Below are 6,733 nucleotides of genomic sequence, written 5' to 3' on the forward strand. Positions count from 1 at the left end.
AATTGTTCAAGAGATTCAAAAGAATGACCAGAGGGTATGAAATGATTAACTACAAGGTCGAACAAAATGACCTCGAGTAAGAACCCGTCTGGCTTTTCAACCAAAAGTTGAAACATATAGGTTTTCAACCCAAAAGACGTCTACTGAGATTTGGATCATGTGGACTGGCCAGGTCCAACATCATCACTTCCCAGTCACACGGGAAACATTGTCCCGAACTTGAGAAGTCGTGGACATACTATACATAACGAAACTTGAGTTCGTAGTGGCAGCTTAAAGCTCAAACTTAAGGTTCTAGTCCTATTGAACTAGACTCTTATTCCCCAAGGTCTACATACAGACAGTCGAACCATATTTTCTTATATAACTTGTAGTCCCAAAGACATGGGCAACAGTCCAAAGGCGTGTATACTGAGCTATAACAATTCTTATGTCGTCGTCAAAAGCTATACTAAAATCCCGATATGCCCGGGTAGTCTCTGCTGGGTCAAACGCGGAGCTTTCCTAACTATCGGAATATGCCTGGACGTAACCCTCTTTAATAGATAAGGGAAAGTGTGAGTCTTCTTATACGTAAGTAGACGTAAAACTCTTAAATGTACAAGGTTATGAACATACTATGCATAACAAAACATAAGTTTCATTAAGACAACTAAACTTATTTTAAGGTCTTCTATTCTAGTGGACTCGGATCCCATTTCCCATGTATGTCACAAATATATATATAACCCGCAGACAATCAAATCACGCCCTTTTTATAATCTATCGTGTAACATAAGTCGATTCGATGTTCCATCGTGTGTAAACATTCGAACGTAGAGACTTATGCTTAAACCCTTGATGCAATGTTTGCCTTGAATTCATCTTGTATCATCATTCCGTGCTTTTCCTTCAACGCGTACATGTCTTTTCATTCCTCTTTGTAATTCAAAAGAACCATTGTTTTCTTGTGGAAGCTGAAATGCTCTAAGTTCTCTATCATTCTTCTAAATCATCACTTCAAGAATCTAGATTGTAGAGATATCCTACTAATCCAGCAGTCTATGTTCTTTTAGAATCGTGATCATGCAACTTATAGCAATCTATGTTTTCTGGGGAAAGCATGTGTCAATTCTCTATCATCCTTCTTATTATATCATCATAACTGCAATGATATGCCATGAAAGGCAAAACATTCAACATTTCAAAGAAAGGCAAAACATTCAACATTTCATCATAGCATGCTCTTTACATAAACATCTTCATGAAACAGCTTAGAACAATAGCATCTTTAAAACATTGTAACTGCAGTTACCTTTTTCCTTGATTGAGCACGATGCAATGGAGTGTTGAGCGGTGTCGTATTAACCCACGTATGTCTAGTGAATCAAACTAGACTTGGCTTTTTAGAATAAGGTTTCTAGGGCCAGAGCAAACGAACTGCTCTGATATCACTCTGTCACAGCCCACTATCCCAATGACGGGTTAACCGGGGTTATGACTTGGGGTGAACAATAAAAAAAATGGAAATTAAAGGGGATTTACTAAGTAACCAACATTAATAACAAACTAGTGGTATATATATATAACCACTTGGGTAATTCACAAATGAGTCTGCCATAACGACTAGACCCCAACTGAAAGTTAATTAAAATGAAGTAGTAATAAGTTCAAGTAGAAATGATAAATAAGTCAGAGTGTTTGCAGCGAAAAAAACGTGTGAGTTATGCATATGGAGATGCATACCCAAGGTTTCATTACATAAACATCAAAAGGGAAATCCGCTCAACACCGATCCATTCCATCGCCTGCTCAACCTGCACATTTAGAAATACATGCAGGGCTGAGTATAAAAATACTCAGTGACATAAGCCGAAAATACAACATGCATACATATATAAATTGAACTGCCAACAGTAACACACAGGGGTTTTCTTGAATGACCTGCGCTTACTAAAACATTTCATTCATTTTCATAAAGGTGGATGCGCATCCCATTTTCAGTCTATATGATCCATATCTGTCCTTTCTGTCACGCGCCGGGAAGGAGGCCTCCTTACCACGGACGCCAAGACCGGTCGCAAGCGACTCGCGGTCTCCATGAGTGTACACGTTAACCCTAGCTAGCGACCTTTGTCTAGCATAGGATCCCAATTGGATTTCCTTTAAAGTTGGCGAACCAACACAGATAGGATACATATAAAAACATAAACATTTTTGGCAGTCAATCATTTCATTTCATTTCATGAACATTTCATTTTCATTTCATAAGAGTCATTTATCATTTGGGCATAATAATAAACTGAAATTAACAGTTAAAATCATCTCATGCATATATTCGTATAAGAGGCCTACGACACGCAGGGGATCTCTATATACGTATAGTAAAAGTAATGCCCACCTCAATTGTTCTTAAAGCTGGCGTGGAGTCGTTTCTTCTTCGGCTTCACTTTCTGTCGCCCGGACCTTCATTGATGAAGAGTCGATAAGTTCGTGAAGAAATTGTCATAAGACAAAGTCTAATTCTACGTGCCTAGGGCATCTTTTAATGTTTTAGGGTTCTAGCATCCATAATTCGTTACATTAAAGACAGTCAAAAATCAATCATACCTCGTCTAATCTCATTCAAACACATAGGCAACACAAACACATAAGGCACATAAGAATCACAATCAAACATCATCAAAACATGCTCTGTTTTTACACTGGCTCAACTTCAAAATTTAATCTGTTCTGACTCCGACATCTCCTGGACTCGAGACTCATACCGAAAGAAAGATCTTCGAGTCTAGTTTCATATAAAAAAAAGTAGAGTCGAAAACTCCAAGTGGTTTGAGAGATATGACGTTTTTACCACGATCTACCATGTTCGGCAGTTTTGAACAATCGAAAACTTGGATTTTTGAAAAATAGTAAAAGTTGTCAAACTGGGCTCAACTTTGGTGGATATCTAGCTAACACAATAAGGTTAATACCATAAAAATTTGGAAATCTAGATCACACAGGAAGCTACTGAAATGAATGACTCTTTCCTCTGTTCTCTGAAATTCTCGGTAGTAATGTGCAGTTTAGGTTTTGCATTTTAAAGAAGTATCAAACGAAGTTGGAATGGCTTGAAATTTTACCAGGGTACTCAAGACTCATGTAGGGACTTGCTATAAAATTTTCAAAGCTATTAGACATCGACAAACCGTCGATCACAGTAGGTCAGTAGGCCTACGAAATTCATATTTATAAGTCCTTAAAAAAAATAATTTATATAAATCAAGAAATAAGAGTTTAATCCCAAAAATATTCATTAAAAGTCCATCATAATTTAAATAAAAGAACGGACCTCATTTAAAATAAATAGTCCCAAACTCGTTACGCACATATACTAAATCTTTCATGAAACATCCTTTAAAATAAACTTTGATACATAGAAAATAATTCAACAACTTGAGCTCTTAAGAGGTTGTTTTGCAACAGCCATCAAATCTTCCTCGGATCTCCAAATGAGGCTCCAAAAGACATTCTGGAAACTAGACATTTCAAGGATCATTCTCCAATTTGAATCGAATGAAAAAAAATTCAAACGAGCAAGATATGCCCTCTCAAAGATGGGTATTTAACAAGCAAAAATCTGAAAATTTCAGATTTCCAGATTACAACCAAGTCAGTGGGCTTTCTTTAAAAAATTCATATCTCCCTTTACAAAACTCCACTGGGAACCCCAAGGGTCAATCTGGAAACTAGGGAGAGATCATAACACTCTACAGTTGGATTTACTCCAAGAACATTCATGGTTTAGAAGATATGACTGTCTAAAGTTCAGTGCACAAAAAGAGTTCAAGTTTGGCAGATTTAGAACATAAATCGGAAAAACCACTTTAGGCTTCACCAAAAATTCTAAAACTGAACAAGTAAGTTCCCAACATGTCAGTGAATATTCAGTAGAAATATAGGCTTGAGAATCAATGATTTAAGTCGGCCTTTGCCACCTCAAAGTCGTAGGTTTGTAAAATCTACTGGATGGTACAAGGAATAAGAACTAGATTTCAAGAATTTATACCGGTTGTTTCCCTTACTCAAAAATGGTGAGACCGATGTCAAAAGAAAGATACGGGAGTCTAGAGTGACATATTCAAGTTTCAAAGGTTTTCACCGATTGAAACTTTACTTATGGCCTCCCAAAGATTGTTTACCAAAAATGTATTCCAGATGGGCAGTGATGTTTACAAATTCATAAATAAATCATAAGAGCTCCAAACCTTCTGAAATTTTACCAAAGTATAGAAAACATATGAAATATGATACAAAATTAATTTGGGAATTATTGGGAACCGTTTGGATGGCTGGAATCGCCTTGCAAAACACTGCCGAGCAGTGTGCTTATGGCAGATTCGCTGCCTTACCTCATGCACGGTTTTTCACCCAATAAACTCTACCAAAATAATCATCCAAAATCATAAAACATATCCTCACATAATATAGCACACAAATGTGTAAAAATTCATGGCCATAAAGCATTTTCAGTTGAGAAAAAGCAAAGAAAAACTCACCCTCGAAGCACAACCTTCACTCTATAGTTTTCCCACACTCTCCCTTGCTTTGCTACTTCTCTTGGGGCTTCAAAGGCTTCTATGGAGTGTGATAATGGTGGGAGAAAAGTTGTGAGAGTGGGAGAAAGAATGTAGTGGTGGGGGAAAAGGAGTAGTGTGGTGGAAAGGTAGGAGTAGTGGTAGGGAAAAAGATTAGTGGTAGGGAAAAGAAAATATTAGTGATGGTAGGGAAAAATATTAGTGGTAGGGAAAAGAAAATATTAGTGGAGGATAATGGGGTGTTACATTAAGTAAATATAAAAATGTGGTGTAGTAATAACCCATGTGTAAGAAAAAAAATATATGTAAGACTAATCATCAATTAATAAAATGCTAGAGCATAAAACTCTTGTGATCAAAATTAGAATAAATAGCACTAACATTAGTGCACTCTCTCAATTTATAAATACATCATAGAAAAATAATTTGAGAAAAATATTGATGGAAAATTTTTATAACTCATCATTCCTAAATTTCTCGGTAAAAATAAATAAATACATAAATTTTTTTTTTTGATTTGAAAACTCAAAATAAATCTTTGAGCTCCATCATTCTCTTAATGGACTCAAAATATATTTTGAGTGCATCATCCGTTGAAATAAAAATAAAAATAAATTATCACGTATGTAATCATCAAATTCACATAAGTCCGTATTTTATTAATGGATGCTGAACCCTAATTACCATAAGAAATCCTTAAATCAATAATTAAAAGTCTATAATCCTTAATAAAAAGTCGGGGCATTACAAGAATGCAGTGCAATCTTGCAGAGGAAGCTGTCGGCGAAGGTCAAAGATTCGGGCAGCTTCACACTTTCCTGCATTATTGGAGGCCAGCATTTCGGAAGGTCACTCTGCGATCTGGGGGCGAGCATAAACCTCATGCCTTTATCTGTTTTCCAGCAGCTGGCAATTGGAGAGTTGAAGCCGACATCAATGAGGCTACAGATGGAAGACGGGTCGGTCACTTATCCTCGTGGAATTGTGGAGAACGTGCTCGTGAAGGTGGGGGATTTTATTCTCCCTGCCGATTTTGTGGTTCTAGACATTGAAGATGACAACAAAATCCCGCTGATTTTGGGGCGTCCGTTCCTTGCAACGGGAAGAGCTTTAATTGATGTGGAGAAAGGAGAGCTCACACTGCGAGTTCATGATGAGAGCCAAACTTTCTATGTCTATGAACCATACCGCATCCACAAGGACGAAGTGCCCAAGAAAGCAAAGGATCCGAGAACGGTAAGTGTTGATGTATTTAATACATGTGATATGGATCCTTTTTCTTGGCAGGACCCAGGTGATCGGAAGTTGAAAGGAGGCATTTTGGCTGGCAAGAGTGGAGCAGGGAGCAGTTGTTCGCAGCACTGCTTGTACTAGCCTCCTTGATGAGTTTGCTGTTAAGTCGAGCTAACGACGTTAAAAATAGCGCTTATTGGGAGGCAACCTAATCTTGGTTAGTTCGTTTCTTTTCATTTGTTAGTTATTTTTGTGCCCCACAAATCCTTTTCAAACTTATTCTCCTTAGTGGTGAATAAGTTTGGGGGGATGTGTCTTTGTGGGTGCACTTTTCTTTTTGGTTGTTCTTGTTTGTGTCGTCTTTGAGTTGTTTAGTCTTGCTTTGGTGGTTTCCCGGTGATGATACCTTGATGATGATGTGAGTTGTGTAGAGTCTTGTTGGATAACTGGTTCATGATGATTTCTGTTTAAAACTTGTGAAATTGCATGTATTTGTGTTGATTTTGTTGTGATTGAGCATGATTGATGAATGATAAGCATGGTCTCTATGTGTTTGCAATCAATGAAATAAGCTGTGAGAATTTGAGCCTTGATTGTCACCATTTTTACAGTCTTATTTCTTATTCTTGAGTGATTGTTCGAGCATGCATGTTTCTCACTAGAACTTGTCTTGGTTTTTCCCTCGATGTCACATAGTGTGCTTAATAACTTTGAGATGATAGAAGGCCATCTTTGCTAGCCTATTTATCCCATATTTGTCCTATATCTTTATATGATCCTAGTTTACCCCCCCCCCCCCTTTGAGCCTTATTTTTACATATTCTTTGATTTAGCTATGGGTGGGAGCTTGGAAATTGGTAATATGGAATAGTTGGTTTGTGGAGATGAATGATCATGAGTTATGTTTTGTGGTTTCAAATTGAAAATCCTAGTACCCTACA

General features: G+C 37.2%; 1 long non-coding RNA gene across 1 annotated transcript; it reads right to left on the minus strand.

The window, feature by feature from the left end:
- Positions 1 to 1,537: 1,537 nt before the first annotated feature.
- On the minus strand, positions 1,538 to 4,703 carry LOC131012645 (uncharacterized). Its single transcript, XR_009097401.1, has 3 exons — positions 4,521 to 4,703; positions 2,381 to 2,445; positions 1,538 to 1,796 (listed from the first exon to the last, which is right to left on the minus strand). It is a non-coding gene; the product is annotated as an uncharacterized LOC131012645 (long non-coding RNA).
- Positions 4,704 to 6,733: the final 2,030 nt, after the last annotated feature.

This window comes from Salvia miltiorrhiza, chromosome 2, assembly GCF_028751815.1.
Source record: "Salvia miltiorrhiza cultivar Shanhuang (shh) chromosome 2, IMPLAD_Smil_shh, whole genome shotgun sequence".
In the NCBI taxonomy this organism is placed as follows: domain Eukaryota; kingdom Viridiplantae; phylum Streptophyta; class Magnoliopsida; order Lamiales; family Lamiaceae; genus Salvia; species Salvia miltiorrhiza.